The following is a 12,935-nucleotide window of genomic DNA, read 5'->3' on the forward strand; positions in this document are numbered from 1 at the left end:
TGCAAAAAGTAGAAATTTGGCTCATTTATTCCACCATTTCTTTGTAACTGTGACATCACCTAGCAGGTAGTGGGGAGGAAAACTGGTCCAGCAAGCAGCTCAATAAACTGAAGTGTCTCAGAGCCCTGAATGTATGTAAGCTCTTATTCCAACAAACTTTACCAACATATTTGCCCAGCATGAGCCTCAGAGTGATATTTGGCTAGGAAATAGTTTTGAGAGAGGAAAAGAAGTCACTCAAAGCAAGCAATAAAGTCAGAGGTGTTTATTGCTATTCCTCCTTTTTCTAATAAACAGAACTGAAAGCAGCACTGGTCGAAGTTACTGTACACTTGTAAAAGAGGCAAAGCAATGACAGATGAGGAAAAAAATTAGACTGGAAGAGATCTTTGGAGTTCATGCTCCTCATGTGCCAGTAGAGAGTTTTCTTGAGGAATTGCTCCTTAATCTTTCTAAAGACTGAGACAAGGCTGATTGACCATGGTTCCCATCCTCCTTTTTCCTGCCATACTAGTTAATTCATGAGAATTTATTGTAAAAGGTTCTAAAACCCTCAGGTAAATGATGCAAGAGTGCTGGTCCAAGCCTACAGAAAGAGGTGTTACTGAATTTTGGCCACAGATGAGAACTCCTGCTCCTCAGCGCACACCACACCCCCTCTCCTGATGCTGAAGCTCCAAAAAACAAGAGGGCAATGCAATAAAATCCTGCCAATGGAAGGGGCAGCCAACACCCTCTTGGTCTCCCACTTTGCTTGGCATCAGCTGTGGTGGTTGCCAGGACCATCCACGAGACAATTCCACTCACTAACCCATCTGGAAGCTAATTAGTCAACATGGAACAAAAGCAGCCCTTTTGTTTGGCCAGGGCAGGCAGAAGGAATGGCAGAAGTGCTGAAGGGGGAGGAAAAGCCCCTGCCCTGCTGATGGCAGCAAGCCAACAGCTCAGCTTGGAAGTCTGGGAAACTGCAGCCTCAAAAGCTTGAGGATCCTAAAATAACTCTCTAAAGCAAATGTTAGCCCAAAGGACTAACATTTTAAGCACGGAGAAATAATATTTTAAATAATTTTAAAGTGGTCAGATGAGGGAACTTTAATCTTTCGCTAGTGCTGATGAAAATGAATGATGCATCCAAGTTTCTAACCTGCTTTTCAGACATGAACCACAGGGCCAGACAAAAGCTGGTTTGTCAAGCTGATGCACAGAACTCTGCTATCAGGAATGCCACTTAAATATTAACCAGCAGCCTTCCTGCCCTGAGCACATCCAGAGCAGAGGAGAGATGGTTTATTTATCCTGCATGGAATTTGAAGTAAAACTTCATCCAAATGAAATCATGTCCATGGTGCCATCTGGGTTTATTCCAGAAGGATTAACATTCTGGATTGTTTTATTTTGGGGTAAAAGCTCAGTGAGGATTGTGACTTTGAGGCTGCAGCATGTAGAGACTTCAGGAGGTGATGTACTTGTGTTTTAAACTGTATTTCTTTGTGAGGGATTTTTCTTTCTAACTGTCTTCTCTGAGAGCTGTTTCCCAGCCTTCAGAAACAGGTCTCTCTGCTGAGTTTTCTATTTTGTAAAAATCTCTAACTTCACTATTCAGAATTTTTCCCCTAAATTGATCCCTGCTCTTGACAAACTCCCCTCCCAGCCTCTGTACTTTCTCCCAGTGACATCAGCTGTTGTCTAGGAAACCCATCTTTGTGTTCTCCCAGCATCCCAGCCCCGATAATGAGAGAAATCCCTTTGCATCCCTGGGTCACATCACATTCATTCAGCAGCTCTGGGGGGGAGCCAAGCAGCTGATTTAGGGAGCAACCTGCACAGCAAAATGCTCTTTACAGGACAGCCAGAGTGAAGGAGCTCCCAGAAGGAAATCCTTCCTGACAATCCCCAACAGAGGCTGGCTGGACAGGGAATTGCACACATTCAAGTTGATCTTGGGCATTTCACAGAGCAGTGGAAGCCAGGACTGGCTGAAATTCTTATCAGATTTAATTAGAGGCTTCCAAGCCTTTTAAGAACATTTCCTATCCGGCCCAGAAAAAACAATCAATTAAGAGTAAATCTGCTAAATTCACAGCCTGATCATGAACAGCACTCTAGAAAACTGCTCAATATCAGCATCAACTTCAGTGAAACCATGTGTTACTTCTTGGCTAAGAAGGGTTATTTGCCAACAGCTTTTTTTCTTGTTTTTCTTTCTTTTTTTTTTTTTTCTTTTTTTTTTTTTTTTTTTTTGCTGCAGGGCTGCAACAATGAAGCAATCTAAGGTTTATACATAAATACAAACACACACACATAAAATGTACAGAAGACACAGCTGGAAGAAGCCATGAGGAATAATCTTGCTAGTCCCAATTCAAGGAATAATCAGCTTTGGTTCTGTGTCAGACTGCTCTAAAAAATGGCCTTTAGGGTGGATGCTCTGTGAGGACCAAAAGTGGAAAGACACCCATAGATTGTGTAAAAGCAAAAGGGAGAGTGCTCATTCTATCCCAAAAGAGAGCAGATATCTAAAAAACATGGTAACAGAGAGCAGGAATGAATGGATTTCAAATAATTCCTTTCAGCACCAGGGGATTATTTGTTGTCCATACCTACTGACACCGTCTCCATGATTTTTTAATGATTTACCACACTCCTGCTCCCTTGCTCCAGGGAAAGCAAGCCTGCATTAAAATGATAATAAAAAAAAAGCCCTAATCCTGATGATTTATAGTCTCTTACTGAGCTGTGCAAATGATCCACTGTCCTCAGAATATTAAAGCTATTTGCCATTCAAACCCAGATCTGATTTTCACAGAGGACCTCTCCCATTAATTGAAGGTTAGATCGATATCACTATTTGTAGTGTGTTTGAAATACATGCCAGGAGACATTTCCATATTAAAATTCAACAACATATTACACTGACAAACTCATTCTTGCCTGGGGCCAACCTTAAACAGGAGATATTTTACCCTGTTAATCTCATTCTCCTCCACAGCAGCTCCTCAGTCGCTGGGCTCAGCTTCCACCTTCACAGATTTAATTCACCTCAAAGCTTGCACCTTTCACTGCTTGTTGTCACCACGTTACAGTTCTGGTCTTCTTTGTGCCAGGACTGTTGTTTTCTGTTAAACCAGCACAGAGGGACGTGGAATTTGGGTGGTTTTCACTACTCTGTGCTTTGCACACTGGTCAGTGTGATGGAGACTCGGCCACAATGTCACACTCTAGACAAGGTTCAGCATCCTGCCCAGACTTTCTGGCTGTAGATTTGCAGAGAAATCAAGAGCTTTACTGAAAATGAATGCAGGCAATCCAGAATTTCAGCATTTTAGAGTTACAGCAACTGCTAATCAATTAAGTGAGACTCGAATCTTGCTCTCACCTTGCCCTTCAGTGCAGCCAGCCCCGTGTCTCAGCCAGCAGTGAGGCAGACAGCCTGGATGACCTCAGGGGCCTCTTCTATCCCTATTAAGAAGGGAAGAGCACTGGGAGTGGAAACAAAATGTGAATGCTGCCCACTATAACCTTTTTTAATTGTCTCAGGTGTATTTTCCACTCCTCTAGTTGGATGGGAATGCACAATTGGGAGGCCCAGGTAATGAGATCTGCAGGCTTTGCTTTTTACATGAAATGCTCATCAGGATCATCCATTATTAACCTCTGCAGCAAAAGATCACCAGGCCCTTTTCCTCTTTCATTAAAAGTTTGCCAGAATGAAAAAGGGGTCAGTTTATCCCAAGCATGGTGTCCTCAGTGACCTCAAGAAGTTTTCCACCAAGGTGATTTGCTTTCACCACTATATATTTTTCTCTCTTCCTTCCCTATTCTCTACACATGAAGTAAAGCAAATGTCATTTCTTCTTTGAAGCCCCAATTAACATGACTAACAACCATTTTAATGAATGGTTAATGATTAGTTTCAGGATTTTCCATTTCCATTTTGTGTCTCGAAAACACAAAGCTTTTTTAAAAAACATATTTTCTTGTATCTAGAGATCTTAAAATGTCAGCAAGGCCCCAATAGAGAGTTCACCAACTCCAAGGAAATTTCACCACAGATGGAACATCTAACTTGGAAGCAAAAATGGAGGCAAACCTCCCCAAAAGAAACACTAAAAATTTCTCTCTCTATTTTATGAGTGAACATCAAGACATTTGACATAACTGATGACAAGTGTCTCCCTCAGATCTTGTATCACTTACCAGGAAATCATCCCCGATGGGAAATGCAGAACTGAATTGCAGAGTTAGAGGAGGTTGAAGGCTCAGCAATCACTTCCAAAACTCCCATTTAAAATCTCAGTGGATTTAATAAATTTCATCCACAGAAGCCATTGCACCTGGGCTGGTTTATATGTAAGGTAACCTTCATGTGGATGCATGCTTTCCTCTACAATTTACTCCTAAGAAAAGAAGGTGTTTCCCCCTAGGGAAAAAATGTGTGAATGGAAATGCATTCTTGTATTGGCTAGATTTTTCTTCCATTTAGAAAGAATAACATTAAAATGATGATGACAAATTTTCCTTGTTAAAGCAATTCTGAGAATTAATGGAAATTCATTGCCAAATTAAAAAGAAGCAACTGTGGAAGTAACAAAATAGTTTGTATAAAACACAAATTAAAATTTGAAACCTAAAGAACATCCTTCACCATTAATACTGAAAAAAGGGAAGGAAATTCTTGGCAAATGGAATGGAATTTTGCTTTGATCCTGTGGGGACTGCAAATGTAACTTGATTGCAGAGATCTGAGGACCAGGGTTGGTGCTCTTGACCACCACACCTACAAGAAGTCAAGACTGCAATGTAACTGATGATACTCAGGCAGGTGATAAGGCCAGCTAATAGTGCTACTCCTACATGTAAGGTAACTTATCAACAACCTGAGCAGCCATACAAACTGAAACCAGAATAATAAAGTAAAATTCACTCAGAGGCCGAGGAAAAGATGATTTCCATTTGCTTGAGAAGACATGGATACCAGGAATTTGAGCTGACTGCTGTTCAAAAGTGGGAATGAAGGTAAGAGCAACCTCTCTCACTTTTAGGTAGCTAGAGCAGAACTTTGAAAAACCCCTTTTTGACAGATTTTGCAGCTTTTGCCATTAAGAGACCATTTGAATATGGAAAAATCACCTTAAGATGGAACTGGCAGCAATAAAAATGTTAAAAAATCACCTTAATCTTCATTGTACTTGGAGGCAAACTATCCTCTCCTTCTGTATATGATCCCAAATCCCAGGATACACATGGTGGTTCCTCCAGAGAGGACATTTTTCCCCCAGAGATCCTCATGGAAGTCAATATCACATCCTACAATACCCACAAAAATAAATAAAAAATAAAAGTGGTTTCATGGATACCTGTGCATTCCAGCCCTGAGTGGAGAGCAGTTTCCACACATTATTTCTCTCTTCATCCCCTTCTTTTTCCTACTGTTAAAAGGAGAGGAAGGCTCACTAGTCCAAGCTGTCTCCCTAAGAAAACTCCAGGAAAAAGACAGCTGTGTGAGGCTGTGAGGAGAGCAAGGACAAGGACAGCACCTTCCACTCACCTCCTCTGGAACCTCAGCATGGTAATTATACAAGCAAAATACTCCTGGGCATCAGCACCATCCATTGCCAATGGTGAATTCCTTCCCCTGTCCATCAGGAAGCTCCATGCCCTTTTCAAGAGAGGAGGAGGAGGCAGCAGTTGCTGTTTCATTTTCCAAATCCAATGCCACGTAACATGAAATCCATGTTTTCCACTCAAAATGGATAAGGCATTTCTGATACCAAGCCTGCACACAAATAGTTGGATTTTAGACACATATTGCTGTCACATGGAACATCTCTAAAAGGATTTGGAAAGAAGAGTTGGAAAAACTTTAGGATCTATACTTAACACAAACTGAAAGGACAGCCAATTTTGGAGGTTTTTTAAATGAATGCTGACAGTTACTACTCCTGGATCCCCTCCTGAACTGTGGTTCTTCTGTGAACACCATGTCATGCTTTCTTTGGGATTTCATTTAAAAGGAAAATCACCCAAGCCAGTGGATACCTTTCCATTAACCCAGGTCAGGCAATATTAATTGGACATGACACCCTAGGATAAATTCTTTTACACTGATGGCAGGGCTACAGCAATGCAGCAATCTAAGCTTTTTACATATACCCAAACACACACACAAACTCCAATACTGAATTTCAGAAGTTAATGCCTTCACCAATAAAGTCAGCTTTTAATGAAAAGTATGCTTTCAAATAAAGAACACGTAAATTACCAATAATTCATAATTACTGTAATGAATTTAATGCCACCAGTAATAAACAACAAGCCTTTAAACCATCTTGAAACCCAGGTTCAGCACTGCAGAGTAATGACAGAGAAGCAGCCCCAGACACGTCTCCTGTAGGAGCTCTTCCTCCTTGTTGTTGGAAACTGGGCTGTTCTCATGGTCTGCTGCTGGTTTTTATCTCCCAGCTGTATTCCCTCCCAGCCACTCCTGCTGCCAAGCTCACAACTTAATTAATTTATTTACACTGTTGCTAGATGGATGCATAATCTTCCAATTAAATATACACCAAAAGTGGGCGCCAGGGGAAGAGCAGAGCCACATCTCCTTTTCCCCAGGTGATTCTATACCTATATTCTGTATTTAAATCACACTTACTGCTATCCCTGGCTACATTTACCATGTGGACTTTTCCCCCAAAGTCATAAGTTTTTCAAATACAGCCTGAGTAATGTATTTTTTATTAAATTACTTTCAGTAAGTAATATCTTAAATTATAGTAAATAATAATAACTTTTGATACATGGAATATATTTTATAATATAGAAATAATTTCTTTTTTTAAATTTTTATTCATCTTTTTACAGCCATATTAAAATAGACAGGAAGCATGCAAAAGCAAATCTGCCAAACTCACATCACCAAATTCAACCAAATTCACTGGGTTTGGTGTTTATTCTCTTTTGAGCTCATTTTTTTCCTGACCTAACACAAAACATCAGGATAGTTTTATGGCTAAATTTATTTGAAGAATAGAATATCTATATCCTAAAAGCAAGTATTATACCCTAGAAACAAGTATTATTATTCCCCAAAATGAACTTGAATGGAAAAGAGATCCTCTCTAAATTTGAAGCACCTACAATATCAACATCTGTTCAGAGCTGGGGTTATTCATTAAAATTACCAGCTGTTTGAAACAATTCAGTTCTATATCAATCTTCTAAGGAAAAGAAATAATTAGATGTTTCCAAAACTGGGCTTTGGGATGCCAGGCCATCCTTCATTTGAAGGTTTGAAATACAAATGTAGGGAGAAGCTGAATAAACCAGAAACCAATTATGTGAAAGTTAAAAAATATATATCCATAAATCAGATGTAAGAAGAAAATTACTGCTATTTCAGACAGGAAAGAAATAAGGGAAGAGAAGGAAACCTCTGTGCTTACATAACTCCCAAAGTATGGGTGGTTTTAGCAGTGAGGAACAGACCTGGACTCATAAAGCAGGAGCCTGCCTAAAACTGTGGCAGTCCCCAGGTTTTCCCTCAAAACCAGGCACAATCAGGCCCTGCACAGCCCATTAAATCTGACCTAATGATAACCAGAGTGTTAATGGATAGCTATACTCTACAAGAACCAAAACAATCCAGTGCTGATTTTATAGGTCATGAGAATTAAATGCAAGCAGCAAGCACACTGGCACAGAGAAATTACTGAGGAGGAAACATCCCAAATGATCCCAGCATTTCTATTAAACATTTACATTGTCACCAGTGCCAGAAAATGCTGGGTCCTCACACCTTCCCTGCCATCCACTGTCAGCTCCTGGCAACAAATGCCCAGGGATGGAGCATGGCCTGTGCTCTTTTCCAGCTGGAATATTGTGAATTGAAGCACAGGAGAGCAGGAATGCTCCATTCCATGGCTGCCTGTGCTCCTCCTCCATTCCCACAGCCCCCTGTGCATCCCACATTATCATTGCTGTCCTTTGCAATGAAGAGATGGGATCTTTTCAGATTAAGAATGATTTATTGTTCAGATAAATCAGCCTTAGAGGCTGTGAGACTTTAAAGGAATAAGCCATTGGCTATAGCTCAAGGGTAGTCACAAGTTTCTTGGTTATAAGGCAATATATAACCTTCTAACTTAATAGACAGTTGTTACAGGGTTGATTTTGTTTTTCTTCCTTTGCTGCACTGTGGATACTTTTGTCTAACAGGCTTCTGTCTCCCATGCACACATACACTTCTGTTATAACTTCTAAACTCTTAGCTTATTCTACACAACCCCATCCCTACATTATAAACACTTCACCATCTTATCAGTACAGTTTCTTACTTAAGGCATATTCTTACAACCACAGAAACATAAGTTTATGATTTTTCTGCTAAATGTTTGTGTATTGTATTTTTACATCAATCTAAGTTTCTCCCGAGGCTGCAAATTAAACCCTTCAGTGTCTGTGGAAGTTTCTATTTTTCTGATTCCCACACTGCACCATTCCCACTCCTGCTCCCCCTCACACATGCAGCCTCAGCCTTTGGGGACCCCCTTTTGTACCCTGTGGATGGCTGGGCACTGCACTGCTGTGCTTTTGTCCCGTTTCTGGCACATTACCCAGGAATTCTCTTGTTTCCTCCACATCCTGGTGCTTTCAGGAGTAGGATTTCCGAACACTGGGAAGAAATTTGTGGCTTGAATCAAAATCACACAAGGATCCAAATCGCCCTTTTTTTCTTATTTGGAGTAATTACAACAGTTATAAACTCTGCTTCTCGTCCCTTCCCTACCAGTTTGGGCTAGGGAGCCACTTCCACAAGTAATTCCTCCATCCAAGAGACAAAAAGAAGGAGAGCTTGAGCTGCAAGAGCCCATTTAGCACCTGACCGGTGTTTGAGTTACAGCACTGCCTGAGGCCTCCACCACGTTACACCCTAAAAACAATCACACTACAGGAAAGCACATTGCACCTTTTTAACCTTCCTTAATTCCTTCTTCTAACTCAATTTCAGATGGGCTGCTCTTGCATCCAGCATTCCCCAGAGAAGGAACAAGCACACTGATGTGTGCTGTGCACAGGACAATTGCCAGATGCAGATGAAAGAACATAAAACACGAGCCTAAAATTTGATTTTTTTTTTTCCCTACAGGAAAATGTTACTTCTTGCTGAATGCAGGCAGCAGGAAAATTCTGAGGTAGAAAAACATAACGGGATGTAGTTAGAAAAGTGTGCTTGCAGCAAGCAGGGAGAGAATGAAATCCAAGTACTGTGCTTCCATCTAGTGGAGGGAGTGGGCAATTTATTTCCACATATCAACTGAGGAACTCCCACTGCTCCTGGATCAACTTTGGTCTGTTCATTTGGAACAGCTTGGGTCCCTATCCAGCTTGGAGATGGCACAGTAACTGAGGTCAGATACCTGGGTTATAACTGCACCTCGTCCTAGCAAGCAGAGCACAGAGCAACCCCAGCCCTGAATCTCCCTTTCAGCAGCATTTTCTACAGGAAAACAGAACCAGGAGCATTCCCCTGTGGAGCTTCCCCCCAAACACTACAGTCTTTTCCACATACAGAGCCAGATAATTTCCAAAGAGACCAGGACGCTTGGGATATTTAAGAGATTTAGCAGCTTTTGCCACAAGCACACCTTGTTGCCTGGCCCTGGAACATCCTGGAATTGGCATTTCCCCCAGAGCTCATTGCACAGTGCCAAGAAGTGGTGCTGGATGGGGAATAAAGATGCCTTCTGACCACCCAGACATGAAATGCTAATTTTTGGCAACAGAAAAACATGCTTCAAAAAAAAAGAAAAATAAAATCCCCCTCTGAAAGGATCAGTATAAGGATAGGAAGCCCCAGCCCCTCTGGAAGTGACAGAGAATGTCACATGGAATGTGAGATGTGGGCATCATCCACCCTCTTGCTCATGTAGGTCAGTTCTAAGGAGAGAAAATAGCCCTCCCACCATGCACTTCCCAGGCTTTGTTCCCAATTTCAGTAATTTAATATTTCTTCAATTCACCTCTGATAAATTGCAACCTGTATTTTTTTAAAAAAATTTAGCTTCTATCACTGTCAAATGTTTTGCCTCAGTAGGAACTTCATGACTGCCAAGTATGTGTAAATATAAAAACAAATACAACACCCACCTTTCCCAATCATCCCAGTTAATGATGATTCCACACTCAGTGGGATGTTCCAGTGTCAGGATGCCTCTTTTGCTCTGTGCTTCATCCCCTACGTTGCTGTATTTTTGACCCATTCCAACCGTAACACCCTGCAAAGGACATTATTCTAATATTAGTGCAGTTTGTCAGGAACATCAGGGACAAAATACCATTCTGAACTTAAAACTTCCTGTGAAATACTGTTCCTGCTCCTGCCCTCACAGAATGCACCCCCAAAACATGCAAGGAACTAAAATGTGAATTTGTGGGTAACCACTTTGTAATAATTCCTTCCATAAACCCTCCAGAAAGACCAAGGCAGTTTCAAAAATTAAAAAAGTGCTGCTTGTGCTCACACAGGTGCCCAGCCAAGGTGAGCATCAACAAACTCACGGTTCTCCACAAGGAATGGGTCCCCTGGCACTGCACAAAGGAATAAAGGGAAGGAATTAGAGGTGGAAAAGATATAATTTCTCTAGATGCACTTATGTGGTTGCTCTCTCTGTCTAAGCAATTCCACTATTTTGCCTTTTAACAGTGAGGCTCCCCCTTGGTGTAAGTCAAATGGTTTTGAAAAACTCATTAATATAAAGGGCATAGAGATCATCTAAAAGAAAAATCACTTCTTGAATACTGATTTTACTAAGTTTATCACATTTTCATTAGGAAGTCTGTCATGATTTCCCCAAATAATATCACAACATATGAGGTAAAATGTTATTCATCACACAGAACTTCAGGGGAGAGTTTTGACAGCCCAGAAAAATCAAAATCTGACTCATGCTATGAATACATTCCAACAGGTGGGGCTTTTCTTCCCTAAGACATCTTCATATCATTAAAACACATCATTTTTGGGAAAGAATAAACCTAACCAGCAAAGTCAATGGATCTTACCATGTATGTGAAGTATCCATATAAATTCCCACTTGAATAGGATTTCACAAAGCAAATCAATCAGGACATTGGCAGCCTCTTGTTTCTTCCAGAGGGGAAATCTCCTGCTGCAGCCCCCAGGGTCCTGTGATCCTGTTAATTGGCCTCATGAGCATGGGCAAGCTCAGCCACAGGACACACACTTCACTCTACTGGGACCTAAGCATAAATCCCACCTCTCCCAAGGGAAAATTATCTTCTAGAAAGTTCCTTTGGTTAAAATTAATTAATTGCATGCACATACCAGCTGCATCATTAGTAGTTAATGGTAAATAAACCACCAAAAACATCTGTTACTTCAAAGACTGCAGTTTTCCCTCATGGAACATTGAAATGTGATGGGTTTGTTTTTGTTGGGTTTTTTTGGTTTGTTTTTTTTTTTGAGGGTAATCATCAACCTCAAACAACTAAAAATAACCCCCAGCAAAAGTTTTGAGGAAGCATTTGTTTTGGCAAACACTTTATGGAAGTGCCTGTTCTGGGAAAAAGAACAAGAGGCAGCTGGCACAGGAACACCTCAGCTTCAGGAGCTGGCCAAGTCCAGGTCTCCCTGAAATTCATGGCAAAACCCTCCCCAAGGGCAGGGCCCATGATGGGCTATTTTTAGGACCTCTTCAGGCAGTTCATAGAAGGGAAAGATTTTGTTTTCCCTTCTTTGGCAACGTCACTCTGCAAGGAAAGTTACTTCAGAAATGGGAAAGGAATGAAAAGCAGCACTTGTCCAGCAAAGTTCTCGTCCCCAGCAAGGCAAAAATTGATTTTATCACACAAATTTGGGAAGAGCTTTAGTGTGGGAATCATCTGTGGGAATGATTATCCCTTAGTCCTAGTAGCTGGTGGGTTTGAACATTCATTCACATTGCCATGAATTATTTTCTCCAAAAACCCTCAGGAAAAGGCTTTGGACTGCAATAAACCCATTATTTACCAGCAGTATCCAACATTACAGCACTGCACCCAGAGTGGCTCCAACATCACAACCAGAGGGAAATTCAGGTCTTAAATACATCAGGAATTGCATCAGCTGAGACACTGGAATTTGAAGGTAAAGAATTTTCAACAAATTTCCTCAATTTGCTTGATCTCAGACCAAGTGAAGCCAAGCATTTAAATCATGAACTGTAGCATGAGCACACTCTCAGGGCAATACTTACCCAGGAAAAGCTGCTTCCTAAATGACATGAGCTCACCTCCCAATACATTTTTATCAGCTTCTGGCATGAAGTTCACAGGATATCAACATTTGTCAAGCCATTTGACTTTTTTCCCAGTTTGTGCCTATCACAGTGACAGCACAAAGGCCTGAAGAAAGCAGGACAGAATTTCAAACACCTCTGGATCCTTTCCCACTCACTGAGCCTCAGGACAGAGGGTTGTTTTCTCTCCCCCCAGGTCAAAAATCCCTCCACTGGATGAGTAAGATTGGAAGGACTGAAGGGCCATTGTTGCCTTTGGAAAACACTCTGCTTCATTATAACATAATTAGCTAAGAAAAGCTCATTACCATTCTGCTAACACCCATTTTTTGTCATCAGTACTCAGGTTCCCACTGTACCTGGTGTTTATGAGTTATCTCAGTATTTGGGTGACACCAGGGCTGAACACAGGGACTGAATCAGCCACTCAAGGAGATGAACCATCAGTATTTTTAAAAAATCAATTACAGCAGAATATACTTGATTTATATAAAAATCCACACCTTTACCAGACTAAGAAATATTAAAGACCATCAAAAGAAGGTGGCTTACAGTATTTACCTGCAGCAGTAACTACCTCTTTAGCAGATAAATCACTTCACTAAAATATCTCCAAGTCAACCTTGTTTCTGCTCATCA

This window comes from Molothrus aeneus, chromosome 6 (genome assembly GCF_037042795.1).
Source record: "Molothrus aeneus isolate 106 chromosome 6, BPBGC_Maene_1.0, whole genome shotgun sequence".
In the NCBI taxonomy this organism is placed as follows: domain Eukaryota; kingdom Metazoa; phylum Chordata; class Aves; order Passeriformes; family Icteridae; genus Molothrus; species Molothrus aeneus.